This window comes from Malaclemys terrapin, chromosome 3 (genome assembly GCF_027887155.1).
Source record: "Malaclemys terrapin pileata isolate rMalTer1 chromosome 3, rMalTer1.hap1, whole genome shotgun sequence".
Classification (NCBI taxonomy): Eukaryota; Metazoa; Chordata; order Testudines; family Emydidae; genus Malaclemys; species Malaclemys terrapin.
The window spans coordinates 120,516,025-120,539,175 of NC_071507.1; the positions used below are offsets into that span (position 1 = coordinate 120,516,025).

General features: G+C 42.9%; 1 protein-coding gene across 2 annotated transcripts in view; it reads left to right on the plus strand.

The window, feature by feature from the left end:
• TRAPPC3L (trafficking protein particle complex subunit 3L) overlaps positions 1-23,151 on the plus strand; it is a 42,698-nt gene that overhangs the window by 11,193 nt on the left and 8,354 nt on the right. The window lies entirely within an intron of this gene.

The following is a 23,151-nucleotide window of genomic DNA, read 5'->3' on the forward strand; positions in this document are numbered from 1 at the left end:
AGGTTTGCACAAATTGCTGAGTATGTTAAACAATTATTTATACAGGAGACACTCAATGTACATTAGTAATTACAAATATACTGTACTTATTTTTACTAATCACTGGTATGCAGTCAACATGCATATAGAGAACTTCCCTGTCTCCTTCAAAATATTTTAGCCAGATATCACAGCTCTTCTTTATATCTGAATGAACAGTGTGTACAAGTTGTCCTATGTATATTGCCTTGTGCTAAGTGCATTTCAAAAGAATCAAGTGATAAAGATATTTTATGATTCCTGTTCCTTTTTGAGGGATGTGTTTGAATTATTCAGCTGTATTTCTACTCTTGGAAGCAACAGAAAGACACAAATTGAGACATCTTATTTTCTATGCATCTAAGGTACCAATCACTGCACTGTCGGAGCACCACACCACATAAGGTTGAGTCTCTTACCCCAGATCAATTGGTACACCAGATCTTACAGCAAAAACAACACTGGCAGTCAGTTCTATAGTAAACTAACTAAAGGTTTATTAGCTGAAAAAAAGGAATGAGCGTTATTGAGAGGTTAAAGCAGATAAAATATAATAACGAGTAAGTCACAGTTTGTAGTTCCAAATGGTAGCAGTGATGCAATAACTGCCAGTTTCCCCAAAGTCCTTCAGGGCTACCCAGAATATCTCAGGGGATCTCCATCTTCTCATTCAGTTATTCTGCTTTGTTAGAAACCAAATAGTCCAGTGATAAAGGATCTCTCCTTGAATTAGTACTTATAGCATCTTTTTACAGACAACAAGCTGATACGTATGTTTACTCCAGGGGTGAAAGTAAAATGAAGCTCTTACTGGTATGGGGCTGCTCTGCTCCCCCCCCCCCCCCCCCCGGAAGGGGCTGGGCTTTGGGCAGAAGGGGCAGGTCAGCGTCCCCCAGCCAGTCCATCTGCGCTCCCTGGCCTGCGCCGCCCGGGGCTCCAGCGGCGATTTAAAGGGCCTGGGGCTCTGGCTGGCACTGCCGCTACCCCGGGCCCTTTTAAATCATGGCCCCTGGGCAGCTACTTCTTTTGACACACACACCCCTGCCAGATCATTGCTGCCCCTTTTCTGCCTCCCCCATTGGCCACTGATGGGGGGCGCAAAAGGGGCAGTGCTTTAAGCAGAGTCAGCGGTATGGGCTGGTACTGGCGGCTACCTTCTACTGGTATGCCATACCAGCCTGTACCGCCTTACTTTCACCCCTGGTTTACTCACACAAAGGCCAATTGCTTTGAATTTAACACTCTTCATTTGCATTCAATGAGTTATTTAGTTACAGGGATATACATAATGTAAATCCTGCCATTGCATTATAATAGGAATAGATAAGTGAAAACAAAACAAGTAACATTCCATTAGTTTTCATGAAGTTCTAACACCTGAATTAACTCTCCCATTAACACACACTTTGATCTAGGGTAATTTAATTACCGGGCATGCATAATGTAAATGTAATGTAATAGTAAACAACAAGATATAGATAGGTGACAACAATATGATCAACATCTCCTTTGATCTCTATTAACACACAGATTAATTGGCCTGACTATATGCTAATACATTGAACTCCTTTGATATTCACACACAAGTGAATTGGCCTATAGCTCTGGCCTGAACTGGTTTGTCAGTGTCATAGCATCTCATAATTATTGGAAAAGAACAGGGTCTGATTAATGGTGTTTACCAGCTTTCAAAGAAAGGGACACTGTCCCTACTCCCCACAAGCCCTCCTTATTGAATAATTTATCCAGTTCTGGTGCTTTCCGCCTCCATGGTATGGAATTCCATTTTAAGAGGTAGGGAGTTTAGGGTCATTGGAGAAGGACCCTCTGACACTGCCATGGGGATTGGAGAGGGCTAGGGAAAAGCTGGGAGGCAGTCCAGAGGCACAGGCCCTTTGCACACATGGTTTATGTCTCCAAGGGCAAACCTCACCTCTCAAAGGAAACTCTCCATTGGAAACTCCAGCAGAGGAAACACGTAGGGCTCCCTGTCCCTGGTATAGGTTTCCCTAACCTCGAAGATGACCTAGCCCTTAGTTGTTAATATGCCTATGACTTATACTTTTCAGTAGTAAATCAGATTCTTATTTTGGGAATGGTCTCCTTTAAGTTGCTTTCATAGCCTTAAAGGAGATTTTCAGCTGTTGCATATTGTGATGCCTGCATGATCTTTGTTCAGAGAATAACACTTAAGCAGCATTTTAGAAGAAAAGATTGTTTACTAGGTGGTCATGGAATGGAATCGCTGAGCTGGGAGCCACTTATTGCTAAAATAAGTTAAATCAGGTTTTTATTTCCATTTTATCATTTGGTGAGGTAAATTTATATGGGGCTTGGCACAATTATGACAGCTTGTAATGATCCATAATATACAGACTGTGATCAGCAGCTAAACAAATACTATAGATTTAGCAGCATAGACTAGAACCCATTCATCTGTAAAACACCAGCTTCTTTCTACTCAGTGAGCTAACGTTGTTCCACCTGGTATTTACCCATTCAACAGGCATTGTCCTTTTCAATCCAGTAGAGGGCAATATTCACAAAGCATACAACCTAGTACATTAAATGTGTGTAGTTGTCTAAGCACTTGCAAAAGGAAACCCAAATATACATTAAGAAAAGGTGAATTTAAATCAGATTTAAAAAAAAATTCTGATGGACCTAGTATAAGCAATTTATTACAATATTTCAAACATATACATTCCCCAGACTTTCCTATGTCTGTGGCATGTAAGTGTTAAATCACTTTTATATTTTAACAGTCCTGAGGACTATTTTATAGCTTTTGAGCCTCAGTTCAATTGAACTAGATGACCACCACACAAAAATCACTTCTATAACTGGCACTAACTGGATCAATTTGGAAAACAAAATAATTCTCATATATAAAAATAAAACAGTTAGGGAGACCCGGTGACAAATGGGAGGGGTGCAGCAGCTGCTACTGCTGTATTTGCCTAAAGCTGGTATGCCTCTTGACAGTAACAATGTGTCCACACCAAAGTAGCACTACCCATATTGCCATTTCCTTCCAGCCCAATCATACTGTGGTTTCCCCAGGCAGTTTTAATTTGACAGGCTATAAAATCTATAAACATTCAGTGCAGAAAAAATACACAAGCTCTGAGATTCTTTCATAGTCAAAGTTATGAGACTCCATTACATTTATAAGAAACAGGGGAAAAAATAGTATGTTTCCATGACTGGGAGAAAGCAGTGGACCTGCAAGTTGTACAGAGTTCCAGGAGAATACATCTGGATTGTCATATTACTGTGTGTCATGTCAAATGTTAAAATAGCAAAAGAAAACAACCAAACAAAAACAATTGGTAAAGAAATCACAAAGGGCCCAGTTCTGCTGCCCTTACATTTATCCTAGTACGTTACTCCATGAATAGCCCTATTGACTTCAGTGAGACCACTTGTTGAGTAAGGTATTACTCGAGTTGAGTAAAGGTGGCAAAATCTCGGCCCAAATGTTTAGCTGAAGATACTGATTGTGCAACATGATAGAAACTAAGTTATGTGACGTGTGATCCTCTCTGATATTTTGGCATTGAGGACAGTTGCTGAACAAAATAATAAATAATGTGACTGATATGGAAAGTCAAGAATCACTATATCTTTCATGCTGGCAATGGAGGGACTAAGGCGCAGATCCTTAAAGGTATTTAGGTGCTTAAACCCCATTGAATTCAATGGGAGTTAGGTGCCTAAATACCTCTGAGGAATTTGGCATAACTGCTGATATGGAAACACAGAGAGGATCTCTTTTGCATTCACTACAGCTGATGTTGCCAAATACCCTGTAACAAGACATAGAGCCAAAGTCACTCACTGCACACACTATGATCTGTTGCTGTGACTGCGAGCCATGTTACTGAAGTAACAGTCACACATCTCCCCTGTGATATAGAAGACAAAATAGACACCTTTATATTGCATAAAGCAACTTCAGGTGGTCAGCACATGAAAAGAAGAGTGTTGTAAAGTCCCTCAAATTGGCCTCTGGGCCTAGTCACATTTTTCTATGCTTGTTTTTCTTCTCTTCTTTTCTGTGTGATGCATTTTCCTTTGTTTTCTCTGTGGTTTCAAATATTAGTACCAGATGTGAGATGATTTTTCTGGTTTTACTGGGTATTTGAGGTTACCCAAAGTTCTGCCTATTTGAAAGGGCCTGATTTCTTCTTTCCCTGTTTTATTGTATAGTACAGTTGACCAAACAACACACATGTAAGTACAGAAAGACTAACTTTAGGAAGAAGGGAAATGACTCTATTTTCCTCCTGTTACATGTTCTGCTATCAACTGCTATCAAGGCTATTTAGCATACTAACAGAAGGAGTCTCTAGTAGCATAGTCTCGAGTAAGAAAATAAGATTAAGTAACTGACAGACACTTCTGAATCTTTGTTTACAAAATAGCAGTTTAATGTTCTTAAATGTCACTTTCAAACTTAATGTTCTGAAAATTCTGGCAAAAAGATACAATTATAATCAGCACAACAGTCTGAGCACTGATTTTCTACAGTGTTCTTGATGTATATATAATCAGGAATTTCTCCAAAATAACCAATATATAAATGGAAATAAAAGGGATAATCTCAGGTAAATACAATCTGTGACGGGTTGGATCACAGAAACCCCCTTGGGAGCTGCCACCTAATGTACCAAGACTACTTCTATTCCTGTTTTCCCTGCCAGCTCAGGACTCCAGCATCCTGTCTTGCTGAGTCAGACATGCCCGTCTGCTCCAACACAGACCCAGGGTCTGAATCACTTGCCCCAAAGCTGCAGGTTTACCTGAAAATAGCTCACAGAAGTGTGCTTGTCTTTAGCACTCAGATGCCCAACTCCCAATGGGGTCTAAACCCAAATAAATCCATTTTACCCTGAATAAAGCTTATGCAGAGTAAACTCATAAATTGTTCGCCCTCTATAACACTAATAGAGAGATATGCACAGTTGTTTGCTCCCCCAGGTATTAATACATACTCTGAGTAAGTTACTAAGTAAAAAGTGAAAGAAGGATTTAAGTGGTTCCAAGTAGTAACAGACAGAACAAAGTAAGTCACCAAGCAAAATAAAATAAAATGCACAAATCTATGTCTAATCAAACTAAATACAGATAATCTCACCCTCAGAGATGCTTCAGTAAGTTTTTCTCAGACTGGACGCCTTCCAGGCCTGGGCACAATTCTTTCCCCTGGTACAGCTCTTGTTCCAGCTCAGGTGATAGCTAGGGGATTCTTCATGATGGCTCCTCCCCCCTTGTTCTCTTCCACCCTTTTATATATCTTTTGCATAAAGCGGGAACCCTTTGTCCTTCTGGGTTCTCCTTGCCCCTGGAAAAGCACCAGGTTAAAGATGGATTCCAGGTCAGGTGACATGATCACTTGTCACTGCAAGACTTCATTACCCACTTGCCAGCACACACATATACAGGAAGACTAACAGGTAAACACAGCCATCTGCAGACAATGGTCCTTGTTAATGGGAGTCATCAAGATTCCAAACCACTATTAATGGCCCACTTTTTGCATAATTACAATAGGCCCTCAGAGTTATATTTCATATTTCTAGTTTTAGATACAAGAGTGGTACATTTATACAAATAGGATGATCACACTCAGTAGATTATAAGCTTTGTAATGATACCTTACCAGAGACCTTTTGCACGAAGCATATTCCAGTTACATTATATTCACTTCTTATTATGTTTTTATAAAACCATATAGACTGCACAATGTCACACAATCAATCTGCTAGTTTAAGTTTACACAGCTTTTTGCATTAACTGTTTATATAATATATTAATTCCTCAGGTCATTAACTAGGCTAAAAACAACAGGCAAGGTACTTACATTTTTAGCTGGTATATCTAACTGCACTGATTGACCCTGTAGATTAAATAAACTAAGTCAGAATCAATTATTATGATTGTTAGAGCCAGCAATCATTTGGGGACAACATTATGTAGCATTATGGCTCCGATCCTGCAGTCTTTAAGAGAGTAAAACTGGAGCCTGCAGGATCAGACCATAACTGTTAAATGCAAGTATAAATTGGGAAGAAATTAAACAAAAGAAGCATCTTCAAATGATGAGCACCAAAACAACTTGCTGTGCCAACCTTATCATAACTGCTGGGAGAAGGACAGAATTTAACACAGCCACTTAGTGTGAGTAGGGATCTATAAACATTAGTCTAGCAATTCAGACACCAGTAGCTAGATATTACTACTAATTTAAACTCAGTTGGTATTGGGGCCAAAAGAGAGTGATGATCAGCCAAAGTAAACCCTTCTTCCATCAATTTTCCATGCTGTGAAGTGAATCCCTCCTGTCATGGGGTCAGAACATATTTGCTACATGGCTACCACTGGAATGGAATAAAGATGCAATGACCCTCATAAAAGTAAAAGAATAACTCACTTTCTTAAAAATCCAATAAATATTCCAGTCACTGACTGGCCAGACAAGAAAGGGGGAAAAAGTTGAAGAAATATATTGAAAATAGAGATGAGCCAAGGAGACGATGTGCAAGTCTGGATCCAGATCCAAATTAGGTTCAGACTAAGGTTTAGAATTTGGGTTTGAAGATGAACTAGGCCAAGTTCTGAAATCTTGTGATCTCTTCTTGGGAGATTTTGCTTCATAAAATCAGAAATCCTACAACTGATACTGTAAGATTTCAAACACCACGGGTTGCAGCCAAACCAGTTCTAGAAAATAGGTGCCTGGTTTTAGATCCAACCCAGATCAAAATTATAGGGCAATTTGGATGCTGACATTTGACTCCAACCACATTCTATAAAATTTCAAAGGGCTAGTACTTGAAGTTCTGGTTTGGATCCATCCAATTCGAAGTAGAAAAGATTTTTTTTCAAATGAACTTGGCCATGAACAGAATGAGAAATAAGGTAGATTGCACTTCAAAACATTGCTAAAATTCTATTCTTTCTTTCTTTGATGAATAAAACAAAGATGATGATTGTAAATATGTTGCAGTCAATCTGGAAGTCTAGCCAAGCCATGCTTGCCACAGGATATGAGGCCGGGGCAAATCCACCTTAACACTTCTCAGATCTTGGGAACACGTAAGGGCCCTGTTAACCCCTGATCAGAGTCAGAGCAGCCTTAGAGAGACTTTAATCTTCCCTGACTGCAATAGCCCCCTATTGGCAGTTTTGCTAACTCCGGCATTCTGGCGACACTCCCTCCTGCTGTTGACATACCCCTTGAACTAGGGGTTCTAGACGGTGGTATGGGGTCTCCTATACCATCACTATTTAGTTGGCAAGTCTTCCATACAAAGTCTCATATTGGAAGATAGTTTGAAAATCACTTCTAATGGAATATTTCTTGCAGTAGCCTTCTGTAAGGTAGGCATTGTTGCCTTGTATTCCCCTATCTACCTACATCCATCTGTTGACTCTTGTCTTATACTTAGATTGTAAGCTCTGTGTGGCAGGAACCATCTTTTTGTTCTGTGTTTGTACAGCACAGTGGGATTGTTATTACAGGTTTAATGGAATGCTAAACTGTATTATACTGTTCTGCCACTAGGTGGCACTGTGTATAAAATACCTTATTTAAAGCTAGCCTTAGGCCTGGTCTACACTAAGACTTTAATTCGGATTTATCAGCTTTAATTCGAATTAACCCTGCAACTGTCCACACAACGACGCTATTTATTTCGATGTAAAGGGCCCTTTAAATCGATTTCTGTACTCCACCCCGACGAGCGGAGTAGTGCCAAAATCGATTTTAGCAATTCGAATTAGGGTTAGTGTGGCCGCAATTCGATGGTATTGGCCTCCGGGAGCTATCCCACAGTGCATCATTGTGACCGCTCTGGACAGCAATCTAAACTCGGATGCACTGGCCAGGTAGACAGGAAAAGCCCCGCGAACATTTGAATTCCATTTCCTGTTTGCCCAGCGTGGAGAGCACAGGTGACCACAGATAGCTCATCAGCACAGGTAACCATGCAGGCTGATAATCGAAAAAGAGCACCAGCATGGACCGTGAGGGAGGTACTGGATCTGATCGCTGTATGGGGAGAGGATTCAGTGCTTGCAGAACTTCGTTCTAAAAGACGAAATGCAAAAACTTTTGAAAAAATCTCCAAGGGCATGATGGAGAGAGGCCACAATAGGGACTCAGATCAGTGCCGCGTGAAAGTCAAGGAGCTCAGACAAGCCTATCAAAAAACAAAGGAGGCAAACGGTCGCTCCGGGTCAGAGCTGCGGACATGCCGCTTCTACGCCGAGCTGCATGCAATTCTAGGGGGGGCTGCCACCACTACCCCACCTGTGTTCGTGGATTCTGGGTCGGGGATAGTCTCATCAGCGACGCCTGAGGATTCTGCCGATGGGGTAGAGGAGGAGGAGGAGGAGGAGGATGAGCTTGCAGAGAGCACACAGCACTCCATTCTCCCCAACAGCCAGGATCTTTTTATCACCCTGACTGAAGTACCCTCCCAAGCCTCCCAAGCCAGTACCCAAGACTCTGACCCCATGGAAGGGACCTCAGGTGAGTTTACGTTTTAAAATATAAAACTTGTTTTAAAAGCAAACGGTTTTTAATGATTACTTTGCCTGACTTTGCATTCGCGGTCAGTTCAGCTACTGGAAAAGTCTGTAGCTACTGGAAAAGTCTGTTAACGTGTATGGGGATGGAGCGGAAATCCTCCAGGGACATCTCCATGAAGCTCTCCTGGAGGTACTCCGAAAGCCTTGCCAGAAGGTTTCTGGGCAGTGCATCCTTATTCCCTCCTCCATGGTAGGACACTTGACCACGCCATGCTTGCAGCAAGTAATCTGGTATCATTGCCTGACAAAGCCTGGCAGCGTATGGTCCCGGTGTTTGCTGGCATTCAAGCAACATCCGTTCTTTATCTTGTTGCGTAATCCTCAGGAGAGTGATATCACTCCTGGTAATCTGGTTGAAATACGGGAACTTAATTAAGGGGACAGAGGTGGCCGTTCCTACTGGGCTGTTTGCCTGTGGCGGAAAATAAATCCTTCCCTGCAGTTAGCCAAGCGCAGATGGGAAATTGGCCCTGAGTTTTTCGCGTTTGGCTAGCAGGGATCTTCCCTGTTACCAGCCATGCGGTGGGGGGAGGGGTACCGTGATCATCCCAGAGAATTCATGGCGGGAGGGGGGCGGCGGCGGGGGGGGGGGGGGTTAGTTTGGTGCCTGCAGGGATCTTCCCTGATACCAGCCACGCGGTGGGGGGAGGGGTACAGCGATCATCCCAGAGAATTCATGGCGAGAGGGGGGGGTGGTTAGTTTGTTTTCTGGTGCTGCTGAATGTTAACAGAAAAACCGCAGCACTCTACTTGCCTGAAGGGGCCCAGACAAGCCCCCCCACACTGCCCCCCCCCCCCCAACTGTCTGAGATTGGCCAGGCTTCTGCAGCACTCTACAGGCTATGCTTGGTATGTGGTAAAGGAGGGTGCAGAAGCTGTAAAACAATGGCTTACCATGGCCGCATGCAAGCCGAATTCTGTTGCCCAGATCTGTGATCTCTAGCAGCAAAGCCACAGGCACTCAGCATTAAGAGGCAAAATGCGACCTTGCACAGAAATCACATGTGGTATGTAATGTGAACAGTGTTGGTCACCGTGAAAGAGTATAAGCATTGTTCTGCAAAATGTAGCTTTTAAAACAATTCTCTCTTTTTTCCCCTCCCTACAGCAGCTGCAAATTCCTCAAGCCTCCCTCCTCCATCCCGAAGGTTATCACAGATAAGGCGTCGTAAGAAGAGAACGCGAGAGGAGATGTTTTCGGAAATTATGGAATCCAGCCACAGTGACAGAGCTCATGTGAATGAGTGGAAGGAAACAGTTTCAAAGTATAGGAAAGAAGTCAGTGAACGTGAGGACAGGAGGGACCAACGTGAGGAGAGGAGGGACCAACGTGAGGAGAGGAGAGACGCTCGAGATGAGAGGTCGCGGCAGGAAGACCAGAGGATGAAGGATGCAACGCTGGGGCTGCTCCGGCGTCTGGTGGAGGTTCAGGAACGGCTGCTGGAAAACAGACTGCCGCTTCAGCCCCTGTTCCACCCTCCCCCCTCCCCATGTTCCGTATCCTCCTCACCCAGGCGTGTAAGAACTCGGGGGGGGAGGCTCCGTACACCTTCCCATTCCACCCCAGTAGACAGCCCAAGCAAAAGGCTGTCATTTTTTTAACCTTTTCTTTGTGGCTTTTTCCTTCCCAGCAATCCTCCTCCCAAATACCACCCGGGTTCCCTCCCTCTTTTTCTAATCTATTAATAAAGAATAAATGATTTTTAAATGATAGTGACTTTATTTGGTTTGAAAGAAAGCTGGGGGAAGGGGCAGGGTGGGTTCCTTACAGAAAATCAGTCAATAAAGGGGGCGGGTTTTCATGAAGGAGAAACAAACAGATATTTCACACGGTAGCCTGGCCAGCCATGAAACTGGTTTTTAAAGCTTCTCTGATGCACAGCGCTTCATGGTGTGCTCTTCTAATCGCCCTGGTGTCTGGCTGCGCGTAATCAGCAGCCAGGCGATTTGCCTCAGCCTCCCACCCCGCCATAAAGGTCTCCCCCTTACTTTCACAGAGATTGTGGAGCACACAGCAAGCAGAAATAACAATGGGGAGATTTCTTTGGCTGAGGTCAGAGCGAGTCAATAATGATCTCCAGCGACCTTTTAAACGGCCAAATGCACATTCTACCACCATTCTGCACTTGCTTAGCCTGTAGTTAAACAGCTCCTGACTCCTGTCCAGGCTGCCTGTGTATGGCTTCATAAGCCATGGCATTAAGGGGTAGGCTGGGTCCCCAAGAATAACTATGGGCATTTCAACATCCCCAACGGTTATTTTCTGGTCCGGAAAGTAAGTCCCTTGCTGCAGCCCTTTAAACAGAGTAGTGTTCCTGAAGACGCGAGCGTCATGAACCCTTCCCGCCCAGCCCGCGTTGATGTTGGTGAAACGTCCCTTGTGATCCACAAGTGCTTGCAGCACCATTGAAAAGTACCCCTTGCGGTTTATGTACTCAGTGGCTTGGTGCTCCGGTGCCAAGATAGGGATATGGGTTCCGTCTATTGCCCCACCACAGTTAGGGAATCCCATTGCAGCAAAACCATCCACTATAGCCTGCACATTTCCCAGAGTCACAAACTTTCGTAGCAGCACCTGAGTGATTGCTTTGGCTACTTGCATCACAGCAGCCCCCACAGTAGATGTGCCCACTCCAAATTGATTCCCGACTGACCGGTAGCTGTCTGGCGTTGCAAGCTTCCACAGGGCTATCGCCACGCGCTTCTCAACTGTGAGGGCTGCTCTCATCTTGGTATTCTGGCGTTTCAGGGCAGGGGACAGCAAGTCACAAAGTTCCATGAAAGTGCCCTTACGCATGCGAAAGTTCCGCAGCCACTGGGAATCATCCCAGACCTGCAACACTATGCGGTCCCACCAGTCTGTGCTTGTTTCCCTTGCCCAGAATCGGCGTTCCATGGATAGAATCTGCCCCATTAACAACATGATCTCCAAAGCACCGGGGCCTGTGGTTTCACTGAATTCTGTATCCGTGTCCGTGTCCATGTCCTCATCATGCTTGTCGCTGCGCTGCCGCCGCCGCTGCCTCCTCGCCTCGTTTCTCTGGTCCTGGCTGAGCATAAACTCCACGAGAACGCGCGAGGTGTTTACAATATTCATGACTGCTGTCTTGAGCTCAGCGGGCTCCATGCTTGCCGTGGTATGGAGTCTGCAGTGTTCACCCACCCAGGAAAAAAGGCGCGAAAATGGTTGTCTGCCGTCCGTTGCTTTCATGCAGGGAGGGAGGGAGGAGGTGAGGCTGTACCCAGAACCACCTGCGACGATGTTTTTTGTCCCATCAGGCACTGGGATCTTAACCCACAATCCCAATGGGCGCGGGAGACTGCGGGAACTATGGGATAGCTATGGAATTGCTACCCACAGTGCAACGGTGCAGAAATCGACGCTAGCCCCGGTACTTGGACGCACACCACCGAAGTAATGTGCTTAGTGTGGCCGCATTCATTTCGACTTTATACAACCTGTTTTTCAAATCCGAATTATCTAAATTCGGATTAATCCCGTAGTGTAGACATACCCTTAGTCTTAGCCATACCTGGAAGAGTGTTAAAAGATCTTATGATGAACACTTCGGGTACAAATAAGCAAGTTCTATGACCAGTCCATAGAACAGGAACATAACATGGTGTCAAAAGTAAACTAAGAACAGAAATGGAAGGAACAAAGCAACAAAGGTTTCAGGATCTCATCAACCTGCCACTCCTCAATGCCTCAGAGAACTTCAGTAAACCTTCAGAATGGACAATCTGGAAACAATATTTTGCCAGATTTTGTATTGTTACCAAGCTGTGCAAAGAAACTGGAGATATTCAGGTATCTTCTTTAATTTTTGCTATAGGGAAGCAGGCAGAGCATATCTTTAAATCCTTTGACTTTACTGAAGACTGTCACAAAACTGATTTGAAAGGGTTCTGGCTATGTTTGAGCCATACCTTATACCTCAGAGAAATGTGATTTATGAAAGAACATGTTTCCATCAGAGAATGTTGAATGTTTTATAAGAGATCTGCATACTGAAAACTCAGATTCTGGGAATGCAAAACAAATGAAAATATCAGAGAGGGGCTGGCTATTGGGTTAACAGATAAAAACTTTCTACAGCAGCTACAATGGAAGAGAGATTTAACCCTAGCCACAGTTACACAGAGAGCAAAGCAATGTGAGCTGGTGAGACAGCAAAACCTAAAGCAACAGGACAAACTTGAAAAACCTAAAACTAGCTTAGAAACTGTAAACAGACACTTGAATGTTAAAAGTCATTATCATAAAATTGCTGAGGCAAGGAGAGAGAACTCCCAAGCTAAAAAGGACAAATTCCAGCCTACATGTACAAGAAATGGAAAAAGCCATATCCCAAGAGGTGATGCATGTCCAGCCAAGGCACACAGTGTAATAAATGTATGAAATATGGACACTTTGCAGCAGTTTGCCACACCAAACCAGTCAGGGAGTTGACTCATATTACAGACAATCAAGAACCAATTTTTCTGGGACCTATAACTTGTGATGACATAGAGGCTGCCTGGACAGTGAAACTGATTAGTCATGGCAAGACTATTGACTTTAAAATTGACTCAAGAGATGACATTACAGTCATCTCAGAAGGGACTTACAATTACCTTCAACCCCTCCCAGCGCTGAAGTCACTGGACACAGTTCTGACTAACCCTGGAGGTACCCTTGAACTGCATGGGCCAGTTCACCACAGAAACAACTTACGAAGATAAATGTCCCAACAACAACGAAGTGGGTGAAGCCAGAAAATCACTACTTTCTCAAATGTACTCATACAGGAAAATAATCAAAGATGAAAACGCCCTATGACCTGTGGGTGGACACTTTTCACAAAGTGATCACTCTATATCTGACCGAACAGTCCTCTTCCTCAAAGGAGACCTGCATAACACCTTCAAAAGATGAGCCTGTGAGCTTAAATTCATAACTTTGCTAGGCACTAAAAATCACATTCTGAATAGAGACACTGGATTTATGGCTTATTACAACAATGACATAAATGTGTATGTGGATGCTGTGGACACATAGAGACCAGTGTCAGAAAAGATACAACAACAGCTACCAAAAGTAATTTTGACAGACACACAACTTCAGGAAGTTCTAAGTTACATTAGGTGTGCCTGGCCCAAATATCTGAAGGACTCTAAGAAAGTGACAAGAGACTACTTTGCGGTGCATAGACAATTAAGCAAGTCAAAAGGACATCAAGGACTAACTAAATGATGTGAATAGGCCAACTAGTGAATGTGGTGGTTGGGCAGCAGAAAGGACATAAAAAAACATGTATCTGCACGTGAACACTGCAGAACGAACAGACCAACACAACACAAAGAACCTTTAATAACAACATATCTACCAGGCAGACTTTGGAAAAGATTAGCTGCAGATTTATGCAAATTCAGAGGACATCATTACCTGGTCGTCATGGACTATTTTTCAAGGTATATAGAAATAATGTACTTGAAAGACATAACATGTCACAGTGTTATTGAGAAACTGAGGTGCACTTTTGCTCATTTTGATATTCCAGAACAACTAGTGACAGACAATAGACCACAATTCAGTGCAGCAGAATTTGTCATACTGAACAAAATATGATTTTGATGGTATTACTAGCAGCCCACATTACCCACTAGCAAATGGAGGGACTGAGAGAGTTGAACAGAGAAACAAGAAAATCCTATAGCAGGAAGATCTATTCCTCACTCTTCTGAGTTACAGATCAATACTCACACTAGCTACTGGATATAGTCCAGCTCAACTACTGATGGGAAGACAACTTTAGAAGAGACCCTATCTCCAAAGGGGCCAGACATGAAGAGATAAAATCAGATAAAAAGGACAAAAAGTGCTTATGAACACTTTTATATCAGACATAACTCAGTTAGAAAATGGCTGAGTCTAGAACTTGGTGGTTGGTTGCATGTCAAATTGGGTGGAGAAAAAAGGATGGACAACTCCAACTGTCGTAAAGAAAAAGAATTCAGCACCCAGATCACATGTGATCGAAACCAACAGTGGAAAAACCATTGACATTGACAGTTGCTTCCTCAGAAAGAACAATCAACAAGAGGAAGCTCCACTGATGCAGAATAAGAAGTTGATTCAAGGATTTCAAACTAATCACAGCCAGTCATTGCAAAGGACCAACTTGTTATGTGTTCGGGTTGTGTAATTAGAAAACCAGTACAATTCAGAGACACTTAACAGACTGATATGTACTGAACTTCAAAGATAGTGTGATGGTTAGTGTGACCATATTTCCCAAAGGTAAAATGGGACACCATGCGGGGCTCGCCCGAGCTGCCCCCCTCCCCTCGCATGAGGCTTGCCTGATCCTCCTGCCTCCTGCCCCCCCCCCCCATGTGGGATTGATCAGTTGGCAAGAGCAAATGGGACAAGTGCCCAGTTTTGCCAAAAAAGTTGGGATATCTGGGACTGGGCTTAAAAAGGTGACTGTCCCGGCCAAGACAGGACGTATGGTCACCCTAGTGATAGGGTAAATATTGTAAATGATAGGAAAGTAGAACTTAAACAGGAAGATATACTGTAATGGAACGGTTTCAGAGTGGTAGCCGTGTTAGTCTGCATCAGCAAAAAGAATGAGGAGTACTTGTGGCACCTTAGAGACTAACAAATTTATTTGGACATAAGCTTTCATGGGCTAAAACCCACTTCATCAGATGCATGCAGTGGAAAATACAGTAGGAAGATATATATCCAACTGTATTATACTATTCTGCCACTAAGTGGCACTCTGTGTAAAATATCTTGTTTAAAGCTAACCTTTAAACCAGAAATGGGGCTTTGAAATGCTACATAATAAATAAACAAATTAATTAAAAAATTATTGCTTTTCAGCCTCTGAGAAAGGGAAAAATGCACATGAAAGGTTATTTGCTAAGTAATAAATTGCAAAGTGAAGTACTGTACTGCAAGCAGTAATGAGAATTGTATTAATCCAGGGAATCATCAGTGACATGCCAAAGCCTTTCTAGTATCATATTGCATCCAAACAGTGCTTAGGGAAAAGTACTTGGGAAGAATGAAAAGTATACCAGCAAAATATGTTATTTTAGCCAGCAGCCTTTTCCCTTCTCAGCAGTTTATTTATTTATTTTTGGTCACTTATAGTCCTGCTTTCTGATCTGAACCTAATGTCATTATTTGAGCTTATTTATCGCAACCATTCTTCACTTTGAGCCCATTATTCATATGTATGGTCCAGTAGGCAGTGTTAGTGAAAAGTCCCTAGTAACAGGATGCCAAAGCAAGCTATTTTTTATGTATAGGTATTTCTAAGGCTTAAGCTACACAACAGACTTCTGTCGGTATAACTATGTTGCTCAAGGGTGTGGAAAGCGACCTAGTTATATCGACCTAACCCCTGGCGTAGACAGCGCAGTGTTGATAGGAGAGGTTTTCCTGTCACCTCCTCTCATGGAGGTGGAGTAACTATGCTGATGGCAGAGCTCCTCTGGTAGCGTCTTCACTAAAGCGCACTGCAGCGTTTTAAGTATATACCTGCCCTCAGCAACTCAGCACTGTACTTAGGCATCTTAGAAACGTTAATGAAGTGAGTTCTCAACAGTTAGGAAGAGTCTTGTGGTTAAAGAATGGCCTGCTAGGTAGGTATGTATGTGTGTGTTCAATTTCTTGGCAATCCTGAACAAATCACAATCTCCTGAAAAATGGCACACTAATACCTTCCTATCTTACAAGGGTGATATCATGGTAAATTCATAAATATATGGGAGGTGGTCAGAGAGGTCCTATTATTTCTCCAATTTTGCATATGTGGAAACAGGCACAGGGAGGTTGAAGTTCAGTTTTGTAAAATTGCCTCAATTTTGGGGAGTCAAAAACCTTTTCCTTGTGAGGATGGCCTGGAAGTGAGCACTGCCCCAACCACGGGTTGCCTTATTTCACCCTCAAAGGAACTACACAGGGTAGCTTTCAAGAACATTGTGGCCAGACACACTCTGGGGTGAAAATATAAGGCTCATTTCTTAGCTATTAATTAGATTTCTTCAAATATTCTTATTCTACCTCTCACATTCCATCCACTTATTGTGAAGTCCTAAGCTTTTCTCAGTTACTTGTTTATAGTTTTTAATGTTTTACCTTCTTATTTTAATCCCTTTTACTAGTTAATAGCCACTGTCCTACATAGTTTCCTACATAGTGAGTTCTGCTTTGCGAGTTCTGCTTTGCACCGGAAATTTTAACAAAAGAATTTGGAAAGCCACAAAATATTCTAATGTGAAATACAGCACAGACTAAATACAAAACATATGAGGCACTTAGCACATTTAACTGGTTACTTTCCTCAATAACAGAAGCTTGGAGATTGACCGAGCAGAGTGAGATATAAAGCAGGGGAAGAGTTTAGCAGAACTCTGATAATTAAATGAGAAAAATGTGTTGTTAGGGGGAAGTCTAGTAAACTGAGCAACAGGGCAAACAATAGCATTGCTTGGGAACTTTCTGGTTTTTTTGTTGTTGTTTTTTTTTATGGAAAATATGGTTAATACAACACTGACATTTTCCATGGGAAAATATTGTTTTTTTCCTGAAATTATTTTTTTCGTTTGTTTTGGGTAGGTTAACATTCATCTCTGCACCCATTTGAGCCACCACAGTACCTGTGAATTAGGAATAGTAGTTCAGGTGCCTCAGCCCCTGTCTCCTATATGGGCCAGACTCCCCACCCAGACTTCATCTCCCAGGATAAACCGCTGTCTGTCTCCCCCTGACTGAGCTGCTGCAGTGCATCATGGGTGGCCCATGACCACAATTCATCATGGAAATGAGTTTGACTGGGGAGCCCAGCTGATAGGAGAGAATGAGGGCATGAGGCTGAGACATCTGAATTATAACTCCCATGAGGCAGCACAGGCAGATGTAGATTTACCTTTGCCCAAGGACCAGAAACAAAAGATTTTGTTTCCAGTCAACAAACTGAACCAAAATATTTTGACATTTGCACAAATCAAAATTTTTCAGAACTTTGGTTCCCTGAAAGTTTTGATGTTGACTTCTTGTCCAGATTTGGGATGAAAACAAATATTGATATATTATAATTTATAATTTCCTGTGGGGCAGAAATTCTGGTTTTGATCAGTTTTAGCAATAAGAGCTGTAAGTGTTACCACATCATTCCTATGTTCTTAGGTCTTGTTTATTTTTTACCATCTTGATTTCAGAAAATGGAATCTTCATTCTAATCCACTTTAGAGAGAGTGGTTTAATAATCTAAGAGCCAGGACCTTCATAGTTCTAACTGACTTTGCCATTGACTCTCTTTGGGTACGTCTACCCTGTAAGTGTGATTGTAGCATAGGTAGGCAGACATGGTGGCATGGGCTTCAGCCAGGCTAACCTCCTAAGTGCAAGTCTTCTGGGGACCCTGGTATATACTTGTGTTGCTAGGCCCCAGCACCATTTGTTCACTACTACTACTGTTACCATGCCTACACATGCTATAATCACACCTTCACTTGCAATGTAGACGTACCCTTTACAAATCATTCACGGCTAGATTTTCACAGGCTTTACTCCCATGCTCAGCTTGGCTCAGATTGCCACTCTAGATGCTGAGGAGAGAGCAGGAACTACTTACCCAGTGCTCTCCATTCCACACTGGAAGGAGAGAGGACTGGGAGAGACTAGAAGTGACCTGGTGGCCTGGCCCTGTTCTTCTTCTTCATCAGCCAAGTAGCCAGCCAGGTACACAGTGTGGGATACGTAAGGTACTTCATGAAAAAGTAACTTACTCCTTACCCAGAGCAAAGCGGGGAGGAATTCTGACTCTGAGTCTGATTCGTCTCTGGACTGCTGCTGGGGTGGCTCAGCTAGGCTTGCGAGGGGTCCGTTTTTTGACGGAAATGTCCGGTCAAAAAGGGACCCTGGCAGCTCCAGTCAGCACCGCTGGCCAGGCCATTAAAAGTCTAGATGGTGTGGGACTAGCAGGCTCTCTACCTGGCGCTGCGTGGCTCCCAGAAGCGGTGACACGTCTCTCTGGCTCCAAGGTGCAGGGGCAGGCAGGGGGACTCCACGTGCTGCTCCCACCCCATGCGCCTGCTCCACGGTTCCAATTGGCTGGGAAACACAGCCAATGGGAGCTGCAGGGGCAGCATCCACCATGCAAAGCCGCCTGGCCACCCCTACGCCTAGGAGTCAAGGGACATGTCGCCACTTCCAGAGAGCCCCCCGAGGTAAGCGCCGCCCGGAGTCCACACCCCAACTCCCTGCCCCAGCCTGGAGCCCCCTCCCACACCCAAACTTCCTCCCAGAACCCACACCCTGCACCCCGTCCCACATCCCAACCCTCTGCCTCAACCCTGAGCCCCCTCCCACATCCTGACCCCCTCATTTCTGGGCTCACCCCATAACCCGTACCCCCAGCCCAGAGCCCATACCCCCTCCAACACCCCCGCCTCAGCCTGGAACCCCCTCCCACACTTCAAACCCCTCTGCTCCACTCCCCAGCTTGGAGCCCCGTCCTGCACCCCAAACCCTTCATCCTTAGCCCCACCCCAGAGCTCACACCCCAACCCCCTGATCCTGCCCCCTCCCACACCTTGAACCCCTCATTTCTGGCCCCACCCCAGAGCCCGAACCCCCAGCCAGAGCCCAAACCCTCAACTGGAGCCCTCACCTCCTCCTGTACCCAACCCCCTTCTCCACCCCGGTAAAAATGAGCAAGTGAGGGTGGGGAAGAGCGAGTGAGAGAGGGAAGGGGAGATGGAGTTAGTGAGTGGCAGGGCCTCAGAGAAGGGGGGCAGCGGCAGGGCCTCAGATAAGGAGTGGGGCAGGGGTGGGGAAAGGGTGTTTGATTTTGTGCGATTAGAAAGTTGACAACCTAGACTAAGCTAAGAGCTGCCCCTTAGCCTGGGTATCTTGTAAAGTTATATTGTAGTTTTCCAATCTTTAAAATGGAGATAATGGCATATACCTGTCTCTCTGGGGTATTAATGAGGTTTTGATAATTTTTCTAATATACTTTTATCTCAAAATTATCTGTAAAAGTGATAAGTCCTACTAACTTTCTGTGGACGAATTTTCAGTCTTCAGTCATCCTTTTTGCCCCTAAGGTCCAGCAAAGCGCATGCAGGGAGATGTTGCAACTGAAAGTTTTCTTTAGAGACAATTTTCATAAAAATAGAGTTTGAGGCATCTGCTTGCAGGACTCTGTGGGCTGTGTGCCATAGTCAATTTTAATTGAAAACAACTCTGAAACCTTTAATTGGAAGCGTATGCTTCAAACTGAGGGACACTCAACTGATTTTCAGCAGAAGGTTCCCGGTAGCCAAATGGCAATTTGTAATGAAACTAAAGATTTTTTTTTTTTTTGCGGGGGGGAGAAGGGGGAGAGAGAAGAGTGCAGAGAGAGAAGCAAAGGCTTGAGTAAAATTTTCAAAAGTGCCTAAGTGATTTAGGAGACTAAGTCCCAGTTTCAAAAGTGACTCAGGGACTAAGGCATTAAGGAGATTTTGACTCCTGAACGTCTACATCACTTAGAAAAATGGGATCATAGAATCATAGAAGTGTAGGACTGGAAGGGACTTCAAGACTCAAGGCAGGACTACGTAATAACTAGACCTTTCCTGACAGGTATTTGTCTAACCTGTTCTTAAAAACCTCCAATGATGGAGATTTCACAACCTCCCCAGGCAATTTATTCCAATGCTTAATTACCCTGACAGTTAGCAAGTTTTTCTTAATGTCCAACCTAAACCTCCCTGGCTGCAATTTAAGCCCATTGCTTCTTGCCCAGGATGAGGCCCTTTTGAAAATTTTACTCCTAGTGAATTATACTTTGCTGAGTATCCATTTCTGTTCATGTTAAATGCTAAAAGATAATCTGTTTGATGTAAAAAAACAACAACCTTGAAGACAAAATTACCACATTTTTCTAATTAAGTGTTTATTCTTGATATCCTTAATCAGTCTTTAGGCAACCTCTCTCCCATCCATTGGAGCTCAGAGTAAACATTGAAGGACTGGGTCTATAGTTGTAAAGATTTATGTTTACTGTGTGCTTTCTACAAGTCATTACGTCAGTCCAGGGATAGCTGGATGAAATTTAATGTCTTGTGATATATGGGAGGTCAGACTAGATGATTTAATGGTCCATTCTGGTCTTAAACCCTGTGGATTTTATGACTTTCAAGGAATGGCCACTTTTTCAAAGATTAACACATTCTATATCAACCATTCTGGGTTAAATAATTAGTGTAGTAAGACAAAATTCATGAATATGTACTTGATTTTCTGGAAGTCTCTGTACTTCACTACTTGTTAGAAAGTGAAGGAGCTCATCAACATTTCCTGTCAAAACATAGATATGGTGTTTGGATGACAAATCAGTGCTTAGGCTTATTTGAAAAAGCACCTAAGTACATGCATGTGCTTAAATCCCATTTACTTCAATGAGACTTAAGCACATGTTTAAAGTTAAGTGCTTTCTTGAACAGGGATGCTTTCCTGAATCAGGGCAATAGCCCCAAAATTGATTTTTTTAAGGTACACATGCATTCCTTGCTTCCTCCACAAGTCTTCTAGTTGGTCTGAAGACAATGTGAGCCATCCATTATTTTCCTCACAGAACATCCAAAGCACAAAAGCCAACACTTGCCAGGGGTTTAACTGAGGATCTGTTTCAATATGGATTTGTCACATAAGCACAGGCTCTACCCTGTAGTGCTTACTTATGCAGAACTCATGTTGGTAACAGCTGAATTTTGCTTGAGTGAAGACTGACTAGAACTGGGTGAACTATTTTCAGTAAATAATTTATTAAATGAATTTAAGCCCCTTTTCAACTCATGAATTATCCACTAAGAGACTTCAGTTTGCATGACTTTGCTAACTGAAATTATTCAATGAATAGTTTATACAAATATATTTCAACCTGTGAATTTCTCACAAACTGTTAACCATGACTATTCCTTCACTTATTCACGGTTTGCTGTTCACAAGGTGAGATTCTGCTTCCTGATTGGAAGATTCTCAAATCCCAAAAGAGCCTTGTAAAGAGATGCTCAGATACTATAGTGATGGAAGCCATATCTGTACCCTGAAAGCTACAGGCAGACACTTTCAGTACTAATATAAAGTATCCCGATATTTTCTCTCACCAGGAACAGACTGGTAAATAAAAAATTAACTGTATGAATGTTTGTGGAAAGCAAATAAAAGGCAAGTGTCAAAATGAACTTGCAGTTGTTGCCTGAATATTTGTTCATGAATAATTGTGTGCAGTATTGAGCTGACTCTATGACCGAATAAGGACTGAAGGATTTGGCTTATGATGTGCAGCAATTATTTTGTACACAATTGTACTTTATAGGACCAAATTCTTCGGTGCTGTACATAATTTGTTAAAATTTTACTTAAGCCGTGCCCATTTACTACCATAGAGAAGTTGGCTCATGGACTCTCTAGCAAGGAGTAGATAAGGAGAATGGCCTGATGTGTGATAACATGCATGACAGAATTGCTTTAGCTTTTCTTCCTGAAAGCTGCTGCCTCCATAGTCTCTGCTGCTAATTGTTACTAATGGCCCATATCAGGATCTTCACACAAGATGAGGATAATCAGTCTCACTAACACCAACAACTAACCCTAATCCTACAGGTTTCAGTGGTAGCCGAGTTAGCCTATATCAACCCGTTTTTTTACTAATCCTACAATTGCTTGAAGTCACTAACTTCTCCACAAAAAAAACCAAATAGATGTTAGTACTAGATCTTACATGTGTATTATACTCTTGGATATAATATAATGGATAGGGGAAAAGGAACTAAAATGTGAATGCAGAATAGAAATTTCCTTGCCTTGATTACAATGAATATATTTACTGAAAACAGAACAGATGAGTGGAGGAAATTTACCTGTTGTTAAGAGTCTGATTTAAAAACAGTTCAGCTGTGCAGAAATATGATCTCTTTCATAATTGGGGCGATTGATGGTAAGAGGGGGAGGGATAGCTCAGTGGTTTGAGCATTGGCCTACTAACCCCAGCATTGTGAGTTCAATCCTTGAGGGGACCACTGAGGGATCTGGGGCAAAATCAGTACTTGGTCTAGGCAGTGGGCTGGACTCAATAACCTTTCAAGGTCCCTTCCAGTTCTAGGAGATAGGATATCTCCATTAATTTAATTTATAAGATGCTACATAAAAGCCTGCCAGTCACCCAAGGGAAAAGATCTTGATGGCTGCTTTGGGTTCAGTTTTTACAATATTTCTAAAAATTCTGGAGAAGGGAAAATGTGGTTGTGACCCATGTTCTGAATTCAAAATCCTTATGAGAAATCACAGGGCTATGTGATTAATGCACTTATTATGAACCTCGGTACCACAGTCACCTCACCTGTACTCTGACTGCTAATTCATCTCACCCCAGACTTATTCTAACTTTCCAACATTTTAGCAGCTGCAGACACTCAATAAAATCAGCCTGCCACAAAAATATTTCTTTTCTCTCTATATGTGGAATTTCCTTTCACCCCTTCAGT